A 17,202-nucleotide genomic window follows, 5' to 3' on the forward strand; every position below is an offset into this window, starting at 1 on the left:
CAGAGAATGGCTCCCCCTGCACTGAAAGCCTGCATTGCTCGAGGTTTCAATAGCAGATACAGGGAGAAGTGGGAAAGTTTATCGGTGCAGCACCTGTGGGACCTCGTGGCGCAACGGTAGCGCGTCTGACTCCAGATCAGAAGGTTGCGTGTTCAAATCACGTCGGGGTCATAGAAATCACCGCTCAACTCTTTTCACCGTCCAACTCAGCGACAGCACTTTGGCTGAAAGGCAATTAGTGGGCCTGTGAATTTCAAGCCATTACTGAAAAGCGAAGGATTTCGGTGAAAAACACCAGTGTCCGCCACGGTGACTTTTACAGGCTTTGACGCGGAGAGTAGCAAAGAGTGCGCTAAGCAAGCGCTGACGGCCAGAGTAAATCGTTCAGCAGTCGGGCATTTCCTCCGCACCAGGGCGAAAGATGGCGTCGCCCGGCTGTAAAGAAATCGCCTGAACAGGGACTTGAACCCTGGACCCTCAGATTAAAAGTCTGATGCTCTACCGACTGAGCTATCCAGGCTTCGAGAGAGCACCCAGCTCTGCACGAACGTGGCTGTAACTTGGCTCTTCCTAACGTACGTTGGTAAGTCATGCACGGCGTGGCAAAGTTACAGCAAGCGAAACGTCTGCAGGTGCAACAGAGAATGGCTCCCCCTGCACTGAAAGCCTGCATTGCTCGAGGTTTCAATAGCAGATACAGGGAGAAGTGGGAAAGTTTATCGGTGCAGCACCTGTGGGACCTCGTGGCGCAACGGTAGCGCGTCTGACTCCAGATCAGAAGGTTGCGTGTTCAAATCACGTCGGGGTCATAGAAATCACCGCTCAACTCTTTTCACCGTCCAACTCAGCGACAGCACTTTGGCTGAAAGGCAATTAGTGGGCCTGTGAATTTCAAGCCATTACTGAAAAGCGAAGGATTTCGGTGAAAAACACCAGTGTCCGCCACGGTGACTTTTACAGGCTTTGACGCGGAGAGTAGCAAAGAGTGCGCTAAGCAAGCGCTGACGGCCAGAGTAAATCGTTCAGCAGTCGGGCATTTCCTCCGCACCAGGGCGAAAGATGGCGTCGCCCGGCTGTAAAGAAATCGCCTGAACAGGGACTTGAACCCTGGACCCTCAGATTAAAAGTCTGATGCTCTACCGACTGAGCTATCCAGGCTTCGAGAGAGCACCCAGCTCTGCACGAACGTGGCTGTAACTTGGCTCTTCCTAACGTACGTTGGTAAGTCATGCACGGCGTGGCAAAGTTACAGCAAGCGAAACGTCTGCAGGTGCAACAGAGAATGGCTCCCCCTGCACTGAAAGCCTGCATTGCTCGAGGTTTCAATAGCAGATACAGGGAGAAGTGGGAAAGTTTATCGGTGCAGCACCTGTGGGACCTCGTGGCGCAACGGTAGCGCGTCTGACTCCAGATCAGAAGGTTGCGTGTTCAAATCACGTCGGGGTCATAGAAATCACCGCTCAACTCTTTTCACCGTCCAACTCAGCGACAGCACTTTGGCTGAAAGGCAATTAGTGGGCCTGTGAATTTCAAGCCATTACTGAAAAGCGAAGGATTTCGGTGAAAAACACCAGTGTCCGCCACGGTGACTTTTACAGGCTTTGACGCGGAGAGTAGCAAAGAGTGCGCTAAGCAAGCGCTGACGGCCAGAGTAAATCGTTCAGCAGTCGGGCATTTCCTCCGCACCAGGGCGAAAGATGGCGTCGCCCGGCTGTAAAGAAATCGCCTGAACAGGGACTTGAACCCTGGACCCTCAGATTAAAAGTCTGATGCTCTACCGACTGAGCTATCCAGGCTTCGAGAGAGCACCCAGCTCTGCACGAACGTGGCTGTAACTTGGCTCTTCCTAACGTACGTTGGTAAGTCATGCACGGCGTGGCAAAGTTACAGCAAGCGAAACGTCTGCAGGTGCAACAGAGAATGGCTCCCCCTGCACTGAAAGCCTGCATTGCTCGAGGTTTCAATAGCAGATACAGGGAGAAGTGGGAAAGTTTATCGGTGCAGCACCTGTGGGACCTCGTGGCGCAACGGTAGCGCGTCTGACTCCAGATCAGAAGGTTGCGTGTTCAAATCACGTCGGGGTCATAGAAATCACCGCTCAACTCTTTTCACCGTCCAACTCAGCGACAGCACTTTGGCTGAAAGGCAATTAGTGGGCCTGTGAATTTCAAGCCATTACTGAAAAGCGAAGGATTTCGGTGAAAAACACCAGTGTCCGCCACGGTGACTTTTACAGGCTTTGACGCGGAGAGTAGCAAAGAGTGCGCTAAGCAAGCGCTGACGGCCAGAGTAAATCGTTCAGCAGTCGGGCATTTCCTCCGCACCAGGGCGAAAGATGGCGTCGCCCGGCTGTAAAGAAATCGCCTGAACAGGGACTTGAACCCTGGACCCTCAGATTAAAAGTCTGATGCTCTACCGACTGAGCTATCCAGGCTTCGAGAGAGCACCCAGCTCTGCACGAACGTGGCTGTAACTTGGCTCTTCCTAACGTACGTTGGTAAGTCATGCACGGCGTGGCAAAGTTACAGCAAGCGAAACGTCTGCAGGTGCAACAGAGAATGGCTCCCCCTGCACTGAAAGCCTGCATTGCTCGAGGTTTCAATAGCAGATACAGGGAGAAGTGGGAAAGTTTATCGGTGCAGCACCTGTGGGACCTCGTGGCGCAACGGTAGCGCGTCTGACTCCAGATCAGAAGGTTGCGTGTTCAAATCACGTCGGGGTCATAGAAATCACCGCTCAACTCTTTTCACCGTCCAACTCAGCGACAGCACTTTGGCTGAAAGGCAATTAGTGGGCCTGTGAATTTCAAGCCATTACTGAAAAGCGAAGGATTTCGGTGAAAAACACCAGTGTCCGCCACGGTGACTTTTACAGGCTTTGACGCGGAGAGTAGCAAAGAGTGCGCTAAGCAAGCGCTGACGGCCAGAGTAAATCGTTCAGCAGTCGGGCATTTCCTCCGCACCAGGGCGAAAGATGGCGTCGCCCGGCTGTAAAGAAATCGCCTGAACAGGGACTTGAACCCTGGACCCTCAGATTAAAAGTCTGATGCTCTACCGACTGAGCTATCCAGGCTTCGAGAGAGCACCCAGCTCTGCACGAACGTGGCTGTAACTTGGCTCTTCCTAACGTACGTTGGTAAGTCATGCACGGCGTGGCAAAGTTACAGCAAGCGAAACGTCTGCAGGTGCAACAGAGAATGGCTCCCCCTGCACTGAAAGCCTGCATTGCTCGAGGTTTCAATAGCAGATACAGGGAGAAGTGGGAAAGTTTATCGGTGCAGCACCTGTGGGACCTCGTGGCGCAACGGTAGCGCGTCTGACTCCAGATCAGAAGGTTGCGTGTTCAAATCACGTCGGGGTCATAGAAATCACCGCTCAACTCTTTTCACCGTCCAACTCAGCGACAGCACTTTGGCTGAAAGGCAATTAGTGGGCCTGTGAATTTCAAGCCATTACTGAAAAGCGAAGGATTTCGGTGAAAAACACCAGTGTCCGCCACGGTGACTTTTACAGGCTTTGACGCGGAGAGTAGCAAAGAGTGCGCTAAGCAAGCGCTGACGGCCAGAGTAAATCGTTCAGCAGTCGGGCATTTCCTCCGCACCAGGGCGAAAGATGGCGTCGCCCGGCTGTAAAGAAATCGCCTGAACAGGGACTTGAACCCTGGACCCTCAGATTAAAAGTCTGATGCTCTACCGACTGAGCTATCCAGGCTTCGAGAGAGCACCCAGCTCTGCACGAACGTGGCTGTAACTTGGCTCTTCCTAACGTACGTTGGTAAGTCATGCACGGCGTGGCAAAGTTACAGCAAGCGAAACGTCTGCAGGTGCAACAGAGAATGGCTCCCCCTGCACTGAAAGCCTGCATTGCTCGAGGTTTCAATAGCAGATACAGGGAGAAGTGGGAAAGTTTATCGGTGCAGCACCTGTGGGACCTCGTGGCGCAACGGTAGCGCGTCTGACTCCAGATCAGAAGGTTGCGTGTTCAAATCACGTCGGGGTCATAGAAATCACCGCTCAACTCTTTTCACCGTCCAACTCAGCGACAGCACTTTGGCTGAAAGGCAATTAGTGGGCCTGTGAATTTCAAGCCATTACTGAAAAGCGAAGGATTTCGGTGAAAAACACCAGTGTCCGCCACGGTGACTTTTACAGGCTTTGACGCGGAGAGTAGCAAAGAGTGCGCTAAGCAAGCGCTGACGGCCAGAGTAAATCGTTCAGCAGTCGGGCATTTCCTCCGCACCAGGGCGAAAGATGGCGTCGCCCGGCTGTAAAGAAATCGCCTGAACAGGGACTTGAACCCTGGACCCTCAGATTAAAAGTCTGATGCTCTACCGACTGAGCTATCCAGGCTTCGAGAGAGCACCCAGCTCTGCACGAACGTGGCTGTAACTTGGCTCTTCCTAACGTACGTTGGTAAGTCATGCACGGCGTGGCAAAGTTACAGCAAGCGAAACGTCTGCAGGTGCAACAGAGAATGGCTCCCCCTGCACTGAAAGCCTGCATTGCTCGAGGTTTCAATAGCAGATACAGGGAGAAGTGGGAAAGTTTATCGGTGCAGCACCTGTGGGACCTCGTGGCGCAACGGTAGCGCGTCTGACTCCAGATCAGAAGGTTGCGTGTTCAAATCACGTCGGGGTCATAGAAATCACCGCTCAACTCTTTTCACCGTCCAACTCAGCGACAGCACTTTGGCTGAAAGGCAATTAGTGGGCCTGTGAATTTCAAGCCATTACTGAAAAGCGAAGGATTTCGGTGAAAAACACCAGTGTCCGCCACGGTGACTTTTACAGGCTTTGACGCGGAGAGTAGCAAAGAGTGCGCTAAGCAAGCGCTGACGGCCAGAGTAAATCGTTCAGCAGTCGGGCATTTCCTCCGCACCAGGGCGAAAGATGGCGTCGCCCGGCTGTAAAGAAATCGCCTGAACAGGGACTTGAACCCTGGACCCTCAGATTAAAAGTCTGATGCTCTACCGACTGAGCTATCCAGGCTTCGAGAGAGCACCCAGCTCTGCACGAACGTGGCTGTAACTTGGCTCTTCCTAACGTACGTTGGTAAGTCATGCACGGCGTGGCAAAGTTACAGCAAGCGAAACGTCTGCAGGTGCAACAGAGAATGGCTCCCCCTGCACTGAAAGCCTGCATTGCTCGAGGTTTCAATAGCAGATACAGGGAGAAGTGGGAAAGTTTATCTGTGCAGCACCTGTGGGACCTCGTGGCGCAACGGTAGCGCGTCTGACTCCAGATCAGAAGGTTGCGTGTTCAAATCACGTCGGGGTCATAGAAATCACCGCTCAACTCTTTTCACCGTCCAACTCAGCGACAGCACTTTGGCTGAAAGGCAATTAGTGGGCCTGTGAATTTCAAGCCATTACTGAAAAGCGAAGGATTTCGGTGAAAAACACCAGTGTCCGCCACGGTGACTTTTACAGGCTTTGACGCGGAGAGTAGCAAAGAGTGCGCTAAGCAAGCGCTGACGGCCAGAGTAAATCGTTCAGCAGTCGGGCATTTCCTCCGCACCAGGGCGAAAGATGGCGTCGCCCGGCTGTAAAGAAATCGCCTGAACAGGGACTTGAACCCTGGACCCTCAGATTAAAAGTCTGATGCTCTACCGACTGAGCTATCCAGGCTTCGAGAGAGCACCCAGCTCTGCACGAACGTGGCTGTAACTTGGCTCTTCCTAACGTACGTTGGTAAGTCATGCACGGCGTGGCAAAGTTACAGCAAGCGAAACGTCTGCAGGTGCAACAGAGAATGGCTCCCCCTGCACTGAAAGCCTGCATTGCTCGAGGTTTCAATAGCAGATACAGGGAGAAGTGGGAAAGTTTATCTGTGCAGCACCTGTGGGACCTCGTGGCGCAACGGTAGCGCGTCTGACTCCAGATCAGAAGGTTGCGTGTTCAAATCACGTCGGGGTCATAGAAATCACCGCTCAACTCTTTTCACCGTCCAACTCAGCGACAGCACTTTGGCTGAAAGGCAATTAGTGGGCCTGTGAATTTCAAGCCATTACTGAAAAGCGAAGGATTTCGGTGAAAAACACCAGTGTCCGCCACGGTGACTTTTACAGGCTTTGACGCGGAGAGTAGCAAAGAGTGCGCTAAGCAAGCGCTGACGGCCAGAGTAAATCGTTCAGCAGTCGGGCATTTCCTCCGCACCAGGGCGAAAGATGGCGTCGCCCGGCTGTAAAGAAATCGCCTGAACAGGGACTTGAACCCTGGACCCTCAGATTAAAAGTCTGATGCTCTACCGACTGAGCTATCCAGGCTTCGAGAGAGCACCCAGCTCTGCACGAACGTGGCTGTAACTTGGCTCTTCCTAACGTACGTTGGTAAGTCATGCACGGCGTGGCAAAGTTACAGCAAGCGAAACGTCTGCAGGTGCAACAGAGAATGGCTCCCCCTGCACTGAAAGCCTGCATTGCTCGAGGTTTCAATAGCAGATACAGGGAGAAGTGGGAAAGTTTATCTGTGCAGCACCTGTGGGACCTCGTGGCGCAACGGTAGCGCGTCTGACTCCAGATCAGAAGGTTGCGTGTTCAAATCACGTCGGGGTCATAGAAATCACCGCTCAACTCTTTTCACCGTCCAACTCAGCGACAGCACTTTGGCTGAAAGGCAATTAGTGGGCCTGTGAATTTCAAGCCATTACTGAAAAGCGAAGGATTTCGGTGAAAAACACCAGTGTCCGCCACGGTGACTTTTACAGGCTTTGACGCGGAGAGTAGCAAAGAGTGCGCTAAGCAAGCGCTGACGGCCAGAGTAAATCGTTCAGCAGTCGGGCATTTCCTCCGCACCAGGGCGAAAGATGGCGTCGCCCGGCTGTAAAGAAATCGCCTGAACAGGGACTTGAACCCTGGACCCTCAGATTAAAAGTCTGATGCTCTACCGACTGAGCTATCCAGGCTTCGAGAGAGCACCCAGCTCTGCACGAACGTGGCTGTAACTTGGCTCTTCCTAACGTACGTTGGTAAGTCATGCACGGCGTGGCAAAGTTACAGCAAGCGAAACGTCTGCAGGTGCAACAGAGAATGGCTCCCCCTGCACTGAAAGCCTGCATTGCTCGAGGTTTCAATAGCAGATACAGGGAGAAGTGGGAAAGTTTATCTGTGCAGCACCTGTGGGACCTCGTGGCGCAACGGTAGCGCGTCTGACTCCAGATCAGAAGGTTGCGTGTTCAAATCACGTCGGGGTCATAGAAATCACCGCTCAACTCTTTTCACCGTCCAACTCAGCGACAGCACTTTGGCTGAAAGGCAATTAGTGGGCCTGTGAATTTCAAGCCATTACTGAAAAGCGAAGGATTTCGGTGAAAAACACCAGTGTCCGCCACGGTGACTTTTACAGGCTTTGACGCGGAGAGTAGCAAAGAGTGCGCTAAGCAAGCGCTGACGGCCAGAGTAAATCGTTCAGCAGTCGGGCATTTCCTCCGCACCAGGGCGAAAGATGGCGTCGCCCGGCTGTAAAGAAATCGCCTGAACAGGGACTTGAACCCTGGACCCTCAGATTAAAAGTCTGATGCTCTACCGACTGAGCTATCCAGGCTTCGAGAGAGCACCCAGCTCTGCACGAACGTGGCTGTAACTTGGCTCTTCCTAACGTACGTTGGTAAGTCATGCACGGCGTGGCAAAGTTACAGCAAGCGAAACGTCTGCAGGTGCAACAGAGAATGGCTCCCCCTGCACTGAAAGCCTGCATTGCTCGAGGTTTCAATAGCAGATACAGGGAGAAGTGGGAAAGTTTATCTGTGCAGCACCTGTGGGACCTCGTGGCGCAACGGTAGCGCGTCTGACTCCAGATCAGAAGGTTGCGTGTTCAAATCACGTCGGGGTCATAGAAATCACCGCTCAACTCTTTTCACCGTCCAACTCAGCGACAGCACTTTGGCTGAAAGGCAATTAGTGGGCCTGTGAATTTCAAGCCATTACTGAAAAGCGAAGGATTTCGGTGAAAAACACCAGTGTCCGCCACGGTGACTTTTACAGGCTTTGACGCGGAGAGTAGCAAAGAGTGCGCTAAGCAAGCGCTGACGGCCAGAGTAAATCGTTCAGCAGTCGGGCATTTCCTCCGCACCAGGGCGAAAGATGGCGTCGCCCGGCTGTAAAGAAATCGCCTGAACAGGGACTTGAACCCTGGACCCTCAGATTAAAAGTCTGATGCTCTACCGACTGAGCTATCCAGGCTTCGAGAGAGCACCCAGCTCTGCACGAACGTGGCTGTAACTTGGCTCTTCCTAACGTACGTTGGTAAGTCATGCACGGCGTGGCAAAGTTACAGCAAGCGAAACGTCTGCAGGTGCAACAGAGAATGGCTCCCCCTGCACTGAAAGCCTGCATTGCTCGAGGTTTCAATAGCAGATACAGGGAGAAGTGGGAAAGTTTATCTGTGCAGCACCTGTGGGACCTCGTGGCGCAACGGTAGCGCGTCTGACTCCAGATCAGAAGGTTGCGTGTTCAAATCACGTCGGGGTCATAGAAATCACCGCTCAACTCTTTTCACCGTCCAACTCAGCGACAGCACTTTGGCTGAAAGGCAATTAGTGGGCCTGTGAATTTCAAGCCATTACTGAAAAGCGAAGGATTTCGGTGAAAAACACCAGTGTCCGCCACGGTGACTTTTACAGGCTTTGACGCGGAGAGTAGCAAAGAGTGCGCTAAGCAAGCGCTGACGGCCAGAGTAAATCGTTCAGCAGTCGGGCATTTCCTCCGCACCAGGGCGAAAGATGGCGTCGCCCGGCTGTAAAGAAATCGCCTGAACAGGGACTTGAACCCTGGACCCTCAGATTAAAAGTCTGATGCTCTACCGACTGAGCTATCCAGGCTTCGAGAGAGCACCCAGCTCTGCACGAAGGTGGCTGTAACTTGGCTCTTCCTAACGTACGTTGGTAAGTCATGCACGGCGTGGCAAAGTTACAGCAAGCGAAACGTCTGCAGGTGCAACAGAGAATGGCTCCCCCTGCACTGAAAGCCTGCATTGCTCGAGGTTTCAATAGCAGATACAGGGAGAAGTGGGAAAGTTTATCTGTGCAGCACCTGTGGGACCTCGTGGCGCAACGGTAGCGCGTCTGACTCCAGATCAGAAGGTTGCGTGTTCAAATCACGTCGGGGTCATAGAAATCACCGCTCAACTCTTTTCACCGTCCAACTCAGCGACAGCACTTTGGCTGAAAGGCAATTAGTGGGCCTGTGAATTTCAAGCCATTACTGAAAAGCGAAGGATTTCGGTGAAAAACACCAGTGTCCGCCACGGTGACTTTTACAGGCTTTGACGCGGAGAGTAGCAAAGAGTGCGCTAAGCAAGCGCTGACGGCCAGAGTAAATCGTTCAGCAGTCGGGCATTTCCTCCGCACCAGGGCGAAAGATGGCGTCGCCCGGCTGTAAAGAAATCGCCTGAACAGGGACTTGAACCCTGGACCCTCAGATTAAAAGTCTGATGCTCTACCGACTGAGCTATCCAGGCTTCGAGAGAGCACCCAGCTCTGCACGAAGGTGGCTGTAACTTGGCTCTTCCTAACGTACGTTGGTAAGTCATGCACGGCGTGGCAAAGTTACAGCAAGCGAAACGTCTGCAGGTGCAACAGAGAATGGCTCCCCCTGCACTGAAAGCCTGCATTGCTCGAGGTTTCAATAGCAGATACAGGGAGAAGTGGGAAAGTTTATCTGTGCAGCACCTGTGGGACCTCGTGGCGCAACGGTAGCGCGTCTGACTCCAGATCAGAAGGTTGCGTGTTCAAATCACGTCGGGGTCATAGAAATCACCGCTCAACTCTTTTCACCGTCCAACTCAGCGACAGCACTTTGGCTGAAAGGCAATTAGTGGGCCTGTGAATTTCAAGCCATTACTGAAAAGCGAAGGATTTCGGTGAAAAACACCAGTGTCCGCCACGGTGACTTTTACAGGCTTTGACGCGGAGAGTAGCAAAGAGTGCGCTAAGCAAGCGCTGACGGCCAGAGTAAATCGTTCAGCAGTCGGGCATTTCCTCCGCACCAGGGCGAAAGATGGCGTCGCCCGGCTGTAAAGAAATCGCCTGAACAGGGACTTGAACCCTGGACCCTCAGATTAAAAGTCTGATGCTCTACCGACTGAGCTATCCAGGCTTCGAGAGAGCACCCAGCTCTGCACGAACGTGGCTGTAACTTGGCTCTTCCTAACGTACGTTGGTAAGTCATGCACGGCGTGGCAAAGTTACAGCAAGCGAAACGTCTGCAGGTGCAACAGAGAATGGCTCCCCCTGCACTGAAAGCCTGCATTGCTCGAGGTTTCAATAGCAGATACAGGGAGAAGTGGGAAAGTTTATCTGTGCAGCACCTGTGGGACCTCGTGGCGCAACGGTAGCGCGTCTGACTCCAGATCAGAAGGTTGCGTGTTCAAATCACGTCGGGGTCATAGAAATCACCGCTCAACTCTTTTCACCGTCCAACTCAGCGACAGCACTTTGGCTGAAAGGCAATTAGTGGGCCTGTGAATTTCAAGCCATTACTGAAAAGCGAAGGATTTCGGTGAAAAACACCAGTGTCCGCCACGGTGACTTTTACAGGCTTTGACGCGGAGAGTAGCAAAGAGTGCGCTAAGCAAGCGCTGACGGCCAGAGTAAATCGTTCAGCAGTCGGGCATTTCCTCCGCACCAGGGCGAAAGATGGCGTCGCCCGGCTGTAAAGAAATCGCCTGAACAGGGACTTGAACCCTGGACCCTCAGATTAAAAGTCTGATGCTCTACCGACTGAGCTATCCAGGCTTCGAGAGAGCACCCAGCTCTGCACGAAGGTGGCTGTAACTTGGCTCTTCCTAACGTACGTTGGTAAGTCATGCACGGCGTGGCAAAGTTACAGCAAGCGAAACGTCTGCAGGTGCAACAGAGAATGGCTCCCCCTGCACTGAAAGCCTGCATTGCTCGAGGTTTCAATAGCAGATACAGGGAGAAGTGGGAAAGTTTATCTGTGCAGCACCTGTGGGACCTCGTGGCGCAACGGTAGCGCGTCTGACTCCAGATCAGAAGGTTGCGTGTTCAAATCACGTCGGGGTCATAGAAATCACCGCTCAACTCTTTTCACCGTCCAACTCAGCGACAGCACTTTGGCTGAAAGGCAATTAGTGGGCCTGTGAATTTCAAGCCATTACTGAAAAGCGAAGGATTTCGGTGAAAAACACCAGTGTCCGCCACGGTGACTTTTACAGGCTTTGACGCGGAGAGTAGCAAAGAGTGCGCTAAGCAAGCGCTGACGGCCAGAGTAAATCGTTCAGCAGTCGGGCATTTCCTCCGCACCAGGGCGAAAGATGGCGTCGCCCGGCTGTAAAGAAATCGCCTGAACAGGGACTTGAACCCTGGACCCTCAGATTAAAAGTCTGATGCTCTACCGACTGAGCTATCCAGGCTTCGAGAGAGCACCCAGCTCTGCACGAACGTGGCTGTAACTTGGCTCTTCCTAACGTACGTTGGTAAGTCATGCACGGCGTGGCAAAGTTACAGCAAGCGAAACGTCTGCAGGTGCAACAGAGAATGGCTCCCCCTGCACTGAAAGCCTGCATTGCTCGAGGTTTCAATAGCAGATACAGGGAGAAGTGGGAAAGTTTATCTGTGCAGCACCTGTGGGACCTCGTGGCGCAACGGTAGCGCGTCTGACTCCAGATCAGAAGGTTGCGTGTTCAAATCACGTCGGGGTCATAGAAATCACCGCTCAACTCTTTTCACCGTCCAACTCAGCGACAGCACTTTGGCTGAAAGGCAATTAGTGGGCCTGTGAATTTCAAGCCATTACTGAAAAGCGAAGGATTTCGGTGAAAAACACCAGTGTCCGCCACGGTGACTTTTACAGGCTTTGACGCGGAGAGTAGCAAAGAGTGCGCTAAGCAAGCGCTGACGGCCAGAGTAAATCGTTCAGCAGTCGGGCATTTCCTCCGCACCAGGGCGAAAGATGGCGTCGCCCGGCTGTAAAGAAATCGCCTGAACAGGGACTTGAACCCTGGACCCTCAGATTAAAAGTCTGATGCTCTACCGACTGAGCTATCCAGGCTTCGAGAGAGCACCCAGCTCTGCACGAACGTGGCTGTAACTTGGCTCTTCCTAACGTACGTTGGTAAGTCATGCACGGCGTGGCAAAGTTACAGCAAGCGAAACGTCTGCAGGTGCAACAGAGAATGGCTCCCCCTGCACTGAAAGCCTGCATTGCTCGAGGTTTCAATAGCAGATACAGGGAGAAGTGGGAAAGTTTATCTGTGCAGCACCTGTGGGACCTCGTGGCGCAACGGTAGCGCGTCTGACTCCAGATCAGAAGGTTGCGTGTTCAAATCACGTCGGGGTCATAGAAATCACCGCTCAACTCTTTTCACCGTCCAACTCAGCGACAGCACTTTGGCTGAAAGGCAATTAGTGGGCCTGTGAATTTCAAGCCATTACTGAAAAGCGAAGGATTTCGGTGAAAAACACCAGTGTCCGCCACGGTGACTTTTACAGGCTTTGACGCGGAGAGTAGCAAAGAGTGCGCTAAGCAAGCGCTGACGGCCAGAGTAAATCGTTCAGCAGTCGGGCATTTCCTCCGCGCCAGGGCGAAAGATGGCGTCGCCCGGCTGTAAAGAAATCGCCTGAACAGGGACTTGAACCCTGGACCCTCAGATTAAAAGTCTGATGCTCTACCGACTGAGCTATCCAGGCTTCGAGAGAGCACCCAGCTCTGCACGAACGTGGCTGTAACTTGGCTCTTCCTAACGTACGTTGGTAAGTCATGCACGGCGTGGCAAAGTTACAGCAAGCGAAACGTCTGCAGGTGCAACAGAGAATGGCTCCCCCTGCACTGAAAGCCTGCATTGCTCGAGGTTTCAATAGCAGATACAGGGAGAAGTGGGAAAGTTTATCTGTGCAGCACCTGTGGGACCTCGTGGCGCAACGGTAGCGCGTCTGACTCCAGATCAGAAGGTTGCGTGTTCAAATCACGTCGGGGTCATAGAAATCACCGCTCAACTCTTTTCACCGTCCAACTCAGCGACAGCACTTTGGCTGAAAGGCAATTAGTGGGCCTGTGAATTTCAAGCCATTACTGAAAAGCGAAGGATTTCGGTGAAAAACACCAGTGTCCGCCACGGTGACTTTTACAGGCTTTGACGCGGAGAGTAGCAAAGAGTGCGCTAAGCAAGCGCTGACGGCCAGAGTAAATCGTTCAGCAGTCGGGCATTTCCTTCGCGCCAGGGCGAAAGATGGCGTCGCCCGGCTGTAAAGAAATCGCCTGAACAGGGACTTGAACCCTGGACCCTCAGATTAAAAGTCTGATGCTCTACCGACTGAGCTATCCAGGCTTCGAGAGAGCACCCAGCTCTGCACGAACGTGGCTGTAACTTGGCTCTTCCTAACGTACGTTGGTAAGTCATGCACGGCGTGGCAAAGTTACAGCAAGCGAAACGTCTGCAGGTGCAACAGAGAATGGCTCCCCCTGCACTGAAAGCCTGCATTGCTCGAGGTTTCAATAGCAGATACAGGGAGAAGTGGGAAAGTTTATCTGTGCAGCACCTGTGGGACCTCGTGGAGCAACGGTAGCGCGTCTGACTCCAGATCAGAAGGTTGCGTGTTCAAATCACGTCGGGGTCATAGAAATCACCGCTCAACTCTTTTCACCGTCCAACTCAGCGACAGCACTTTGGCTGAAAGGCAATTAGTGGGCCTGTGAATTTCAAGCCATTACTGAAAAGCGAAGGATTTCGGTGAAAAACACCAGTGTCCGCCACGGTGACTTTTACAGGCTTTGACGCGGAGAGTAGCAAAGAGTGCGCTAAGCAAGCACTGACGGCGAGAGTAAATCGTTCAGCAGTCGGGCATTTCCTCCGCACCAGGGCGAAAGATGGCGTCGCCCGACTGTAAAGAAATCGCCTGAACAGGGACTTGAACCCTGGACCCTCAGATTAAAAGTCTGATGCTCTACCGACTGAGCTATCCAGGCTTCGAGAGAGCACCCAGCTCTGCACGAACGTGGCTGTAACTTGGCTCTTCCTAACGTACGTTGGTAAGTCATGCACGGCGTGGCAAAGTTACAGCAAGCGAAACGTCTGCAGGTGCAACAGAGAATGGCTCCCCCTGCACTGAAAGCCTGCATTGCTCGAGGTTTCAATAGCAGATACAGGGAGAAGTGGGAAAGTTTATCTGTGCAGCACCTGTGGGACCTCGTGGCGCAACGGTAGCGCGTCTGACTCCAGATCAGAAGGTTGCGTGTTCAAATCACGTCGGGGTCATAGAAATCACCGCTCAACTCTTTTCACCGTCCAACTCAGCGACAGCACTTTGGCTGAAAGGCAATTAGTGGGCCTGTGAATTTCAAGCCATTACTGAAAAGCGAAGGATTTCGGTGAAAAACACCAGTGTCCGCCACGGTGACTTTTACAGGCTTTGACGCGGAGAGTAGCAAAGAGTGCGCTAAGCAAGCGCTGACGGCCAGAGTAAATCGTTCAGCAGTCGGGCATTTCCTCCGCACCAGGGCGAAAGATGGCGTCGCCCGGCTGTAAAGAAATCGCCTGAACAGGGACTTGAACCCTGGACCCTCAGATTAAAAGTCTGATGCTCTACCGACTGAGCTATCCAGGCTTCGAGAGAGCACCCAGCTCTGCACGAACGTGGCTGTAACTTGGCTCTTCCTAACGTACGTTGGTAAGTCATGCACGGCGTGGCAAAGTTACAGCAAGCGAAACGTCTGCAGGTGCAACAGAGAATGGCTCCCCCTGCACTGAAAGCCTGCATTGCTCGAGGTTTCAATAGCAGATACAGGGAGAAGTGGGAAAGTTTATCTGTGCAGCACCTGTGGGACCTCGTGGCGCAACGGTAGCGCGTCTGACTCCAGATCAGAAGGTTGCGTGTTCAAATCACGTCGGGGTCATAGAAATCACCGCTCAACTCTTTTCACCGTCCAACTCAGCGACAGCACTTTGGCTGAAAGGCAATTAGTGGGCCTGTGAATTTCAAGCCATTACTGAAAAGCGAAGGATTTCGGTGAAAAACACCAGTGTCCGCCACGGTGACTTTTACAGGCTTTGACGCGGAGAGTAGCAAAGAGTGCGCTAAGCAAGCGCTGACGGCCAGAGTAAATCGTTCAGCAGTCGGGCATTTCCTTCGCACCAGGGCGAAAGATGGCGTCGCCCGGCTGTAAAGAAATCGCCTGAACAGGGACTTGAACCCTGGACCCTCAGATTAAAAGTCTGATGCTCTACCGACTGAGCTATCCAGGCTTCGAGAGAGCACCCAGCTCTGCACGAACGTGGCTGTAACTTGGCTCTTCCTAACGTACGTTGGTAAGTCATGCACGGCGTGGCAAAGTTACAGCAAGCGAAACGTCTGCAGGTGCAACAGAGAATGGCTCCCCCTGCACTGAAAGCCTGCATTGCTCGAGGTTTCAATAGCAGATACAGGGAGAAGTGGGAAAGTTTATCTGTGCAGCACCTGTGGGACCTCGTGGCGCAACGGTAGCGCGTCTGACTCCAGATCAGAAGGTTGCGTGTTCAAATCACGTCGGGGTCATAGAAATCACCGCTCAACTCTTTTCACCGTCCAACTCAGCGACAGCACTTTGGCTGAAAGGCAATTAGTGGGCCTGTGAATTTCAAGCCATTACTGAAAAGCGAAGGATTTCGGTGAAAAACACCAGTGTCCGCCACGGTGACTTTTACAGGCTTTGACGCGGAGAGTAGCAAAGAGTGCGCTAAGCAAGCGCTGACGGCCAGAGTAAATCGTTCAGCAGTCGGGCATTTCCTTCGCGCCAGGGCGAAAGATGGCGTCGCCCGGCTGTAAAGAAATCGCCTGAACAGGGACTTGAACCCTGGACCCTCAGATTAAAAGTCTGATGCTCTACCGACTGAGCTATCCAGGCTTCGAGAGAGCACCCAGCTCTGCACGAACGTGGCTGTAACTTGGCTCTTCCTAACGTACGTTGGTAAGTCATGCACGGCGTGGCAAAGTTACAGCAAGCGAAACGTCTGCAGGTGCAACAGAGAATGGCTCCCCCTGCACTGAAAGCCTGCATTGCTCGAGGTTTCAATAGCAGATACAGGGAGAAGTGGGAAAGTTTATCTGTGCAGCACCTGTGGGACCTCGTGGCGCAACGGTAGCGCGTCTGACTCCAGATCAGAAGGTTGCGTGTTCAAATCACGTCGGGGTCATAGAAATCACCGCTCAACTCTTTTCACCGTCCAACTCAGCGACAGCACTTTGGCTGAAAGGCAATTAGTGGGCCTGTGAATTTCAAGCCATTACTGAAAAGCGAAGGATTTCGGTGAAAAACACCAGTGTCCGCCACGGTGACTTTTACAGGCTTTGACGCGGAGAGTAGCAAAGAGTGCGCTAAGCAAGCGCTGACGGCCAGAGTAAATCGTTCAGCAGTCGGGCATTTCCTTCGCGCCAGGGCGAAAGATGGCGTCGCCCGGCTGTAAAGAAATCGCCTGAACAGGGACTTGAACCCTGGACCCTCAGATTAAAAGTCTGATGCTCTACCGACTGAGCTATCCAGGCTTCGAGAGAGCACCCAGCTCTGCACGAACGTGGCTGTAACTTGGCTCTTCCTAACGTACGTTGGTAAGTCATGCACGGCGTGGCAAAGTTACAGCAAGCGAAACGTCTGCAGGTGCAACAGAGAATGGCTCCCCCTGCACTGAAAGCCTGCATTGCTCGAGGTTTCAATAGCAGATACAGGGAGAAGTGGGAAAGTTTATCTGTGCAGCACCTGTGGGACCTCGTGGCGCAACGGTAGCGCGTCTGACTCCAGATCAGAAGGTTGCGTGTTCAAATCACGTCGGGGTCATAGAAATCACCGCTCAACTCTTTTCACCGTCCAACTCAGCGACAGCACTTTGGCTGAAAGGCAATTAGTGGGCCTGTGAATTTCAAGCCATTACTGAAAAGCGAAGGATTTCGGTGAAAAACACCAGTGTCCGCCACGGTGACTTTTACAGGCTTTGACGCGGAGAGTAGCAAAGAGTGCGCTAAGCAAGCGCTGACGGCCAGAGTAAATCGTTCAGCAGTCGGGCATTTCCTTCGCGCCAGGGCGAAAGATGGCGTCGCCCGGCTGTAAAGAAATCGCCTGAACAGGGACTTGAACCCTGGACCCTCAGATTAAAAGTCTGATGCTCTACCGACTGAGCTATCCAGGCTTCGAGAGAGCACCCAGCTCTGCACGAACGTGGCTGTAACTTGGCTCTTCCTAACGTACGTTGGTAAGTCATGCACGGCGTGGCAAAGTTACAG

At 52.8% G+C, this 17,202-nt stretch overlaps 26 non-coding genes across 26 annotated transcripts; all 26 read left to right on the plus strand.

The window, feature by feature from the left end:
* Positions 1–99: 99 nt before the first annotated feature.
* trnaw-cca (transfer RNA tryptophan (anticodon CCA)) lies at positions 100–171 on the plus strand. Its single transcript has one exon. It is a non-coding gene; the product is annotated as a tRNA-Trp (tRNA).
* Positions 172–737: 566 nt separating this feature from the next.
* Positions 738–809, plus strand: trnaw-cca (transfer RNA tryptophan (anticodon CCA)). The gene has a single exon. It is a non-coding gene; the product is annotated as a tRNA-Trp (tRNA).
* A 566-nt stretch (positions 810–1,375) lies between these two features.
* trnaw-cca (transfer RNA tryptophan (anticodon CCA)) lies at positions 1,376–1,447 on the plus strand. The gene has a single exon. It is a non-coding gene; the product is annotated as a tRNA-Trp (tRNA).
* A 566-nt stretch (positions 1,448–2,013) lies between these two features.
* trnaw-cca (transfer RNA tryptophan (anticodon CCA)) lies at positions 2,014–2,085 on the plus strand. Its single transcript has one exon. It is a non-coding gene; the product is annotated as a tRNA-Trp (tRNA).
* A 566-nt stretch (positions 2,086–2,651) lies between these two features.
* On the plus strand, positions 2,652–2,723 carry trnaw-cca (transfer RNA tryptophan (anticodon CCA)). Its single transcript has one exon. It is a non-coding gene; the product is annotated as a tRNA-Trp (tRNA).
* Positions 2,724–3,289: 566 nt separating this feature from the next.
* Positions 3,290–3,361, plus strand: trnaw-cca (transfer RNA tryptophan (anticodon CCA)). The gene has a single exon. It is a non-coding gene; the product is annotated as a tRNA-Trp (tRNA).
* Positions 3,362–3,927: 566 nt separating this feature from the next.
* On the plus strand, positions 3,928–3,999 carry trnaw-cca (transfer RNA tryptophan (anticodon CCA)). The gene has a single exon. It is a non-coding gene; the product is annotated as a tRNA-Trp (tRNA).
* Positions 4,000–4,565: 566 nt separating this feature from the next.
* On the plus strand, positions 4,566–4,637 carry trnaw-cca (transfer RNA tryptophan (anticodon CCA)). The gene has a single exon. It is a non-coding gene; the product is annotated as a tRNA-Trp (tRNA).
* Positions 4,638–5,203: 566 nt separating this feature from the next.
* On the plus strand, positions 5,204–5,275 carry trnaw-cca (transfer RNA tryptophan (anticodon CCA)). The gene has a single exon. It is a non-coding gene; the product is annotated as a tRNA-Trp (tRNA).
* Positions 5,276–5,841: 566 nt separating this feature from the next.
* Positions 5,842–5,913, plus strand: trnaw-cca (transfer RNA tryptophan (anticodon CCA)). Its single transcript has one exon. It is a non-coding gene; the product is annotated as a tRNA-Trp (tRNA).
* A 566-nt stretch (positions 5,914–6,479) lies between these two features.
* trnaw-cca (transfer RNA tryptophan (anticodon CCA)) lies at positions 6,480–6,551 on the plus strand. The gene has a single exon. It is a non-coding gene; the product is annotated as a tRNA-Trp (tRNA).
* Positions 6,552–7,117: 566 nt separating this feature from the next.
* trnaw-cca (transfer RNA tryptophan (anticodon CCA)) lies at positions 7,118–7,189 on the plus strand. The gene has a single exon. It is a non-coding gene; the product is annotated as a tRNA-Trp (tRNA).
* A 566-nt stretch (positions 7,190–7,755) lies between these two features.
* Positions 7,756–7,827, plus strand: trnaw-cca (transfer RNA tryptophan (anticodon CCA)). Its single transcript has one exon. It is a non-coding gene; the product is annotated as a tRNA-Trp (tRNA).
* Positions 7,828–8,393: 566 nt separating this feature from the next.
* trnaw-cca (transfer RNA tryptophan (anticodon CCA)) lies at positions 8,394–8,465 on the plus strand. The gene has a single exon. It is a non-coding gene; the product is annotated as a tRNA-Trp (tRNA).
* Positions 8,466–9,031: 566 nt separating this feature from the next.
* On the plus strand, positions 9,032–9,103 carry trnaw-cca (transfer RNA tryptophan (anticodon CCA)). The gene has a single exon. It is a non-coding gene; the product is annotated as a tRNA-Trp (tRNA).
* A 566-nt stretch (positions 9,104–9,669) lies between these two features.
* On the plus strand, positions 9,670–9,741 carry trnaw-cca (transfer RNA tryptophan (anticodon CCA)). Its single transcript has one exon. It is a non-coding gene; the product is annotated as a tRNA-Trp (tRNA).
* A 566-nt stretch (positions 9,742–10,307) lies between these two features.
* Positions 10,308–10,379, plus strand: trnaw-cca (transfer RNA tryptophan (anticodon CCA)). The gene has a single exon. It is a non-coding gene; the product is annotated as a tRNA-Trp (tRNA).
* Positions 10,380–10,945: 566 nt separating this feature from the next.
* Positions 10,946–11,017, plus strand: trnaw-cca (transfer RNA tryptophan (anticodon CCA)). The gene has a single exon. It is a non-coding gene; the product is annotated as a tRNA-Trp (tRNA).
* A 566-nt stretch (positions 11,018–11,583) lies between these two features.
* On the plus strand, positions 11,584–11,655 carry trnaw-cca (transfer RNA tryptophan (anticodon CCA)). Its single transcript has one exon. It is a non-coding gene; the product is annotated as a tRNA-Trp (tRNA).
* Positions 11,656–12,221: 566 nt separating this feature from the next.
* On the plus strand, positions 12,222–12,293 carry trnaw-cca (transfer RNA tryptophan (anticodon CCA)). Its single transcript has one exon. It is a non-coding gene; the product is annotated as a tRNA-Trp (tRNA).
* Positions 12,294–12,859: 566 nt separating this feature from the next.
* On the plus strand, positions 12,860–12,931 carry trnaw-cca (transfer RNA tryptophan (anticodon CCA)). Its single transcript has one exon. It is a non-coding gene; the product is annotated as a tRNA-Trp (tRNA).
* Positions 12,932–14,135: 1,204 nt separating this feature from the next.
* On the plus strand, positions 14,136–14,207 carry trnaw-cca (transfer RNA tryptophan (anticodon CCA)). Its single transcript has one exon. It is a non-coding gene; the product is annotated as a tRNA-Trp (tRNA).
* Positions 14,208–14,773: 566 nt separating this feature from the next.
* trnaw-cca (transfer RNA tryptophan (anticodon CCA)) lies at positions 14,774–14,845 on the plus strand. Its single transcript has one exon. It is a non-coding gene; the product is annotated as a tRNA-Trp (tRNA).
* Positions 14,846–15,411: 566 nt separating this feature from the next.
* trnaw-cca (transfer RNA tryptophan (anticodon CCA)) lies at positions 15,412–15,483 on the plus strand. Its single transcript has one exon. It is a non-coding gene; the product is annotated as a tRNA-Trp (tRNA).
* Positions 15,484–16,049: 566 nt separating this feature from the next.
* On the plus strand, positions 16,050–16,121 carry trnaw-cca (transfer RNA tryptophan (anticodon CCA)). The gene has a single exon. It is a non-coding gene; the product is annotated as a tRNA-Trp (tRNA).
* A 566-nt stretch (positions 16,122–16,687) lies between these two features.
* Positions 16,688–16,759, plus strand: trnaw-cca (transfer RNA tryptophan (anticodon CCA)). The gene has a single exon. It is a non-coding gene; the product is annotated as a tRNA-Trp (tRNA).
* Positions 16,760–17,202: the final 443 nt, after the last annotated feature.

This window comes from Sardina pilchardus, chromosome 5 (genome assembly GCF_963854185.1).
Source record: "Sardina pilchardus chromosome 5, fSarPil1.1, whole genome shotgun sequence".
Taxonomy (NCBI): domain Eukaryota; kingdom Metazoa; phylum Chordata; class Actinopteri; order Clupeiformes; family Clupeidae; genus Sardina; species Sardina pilchardus.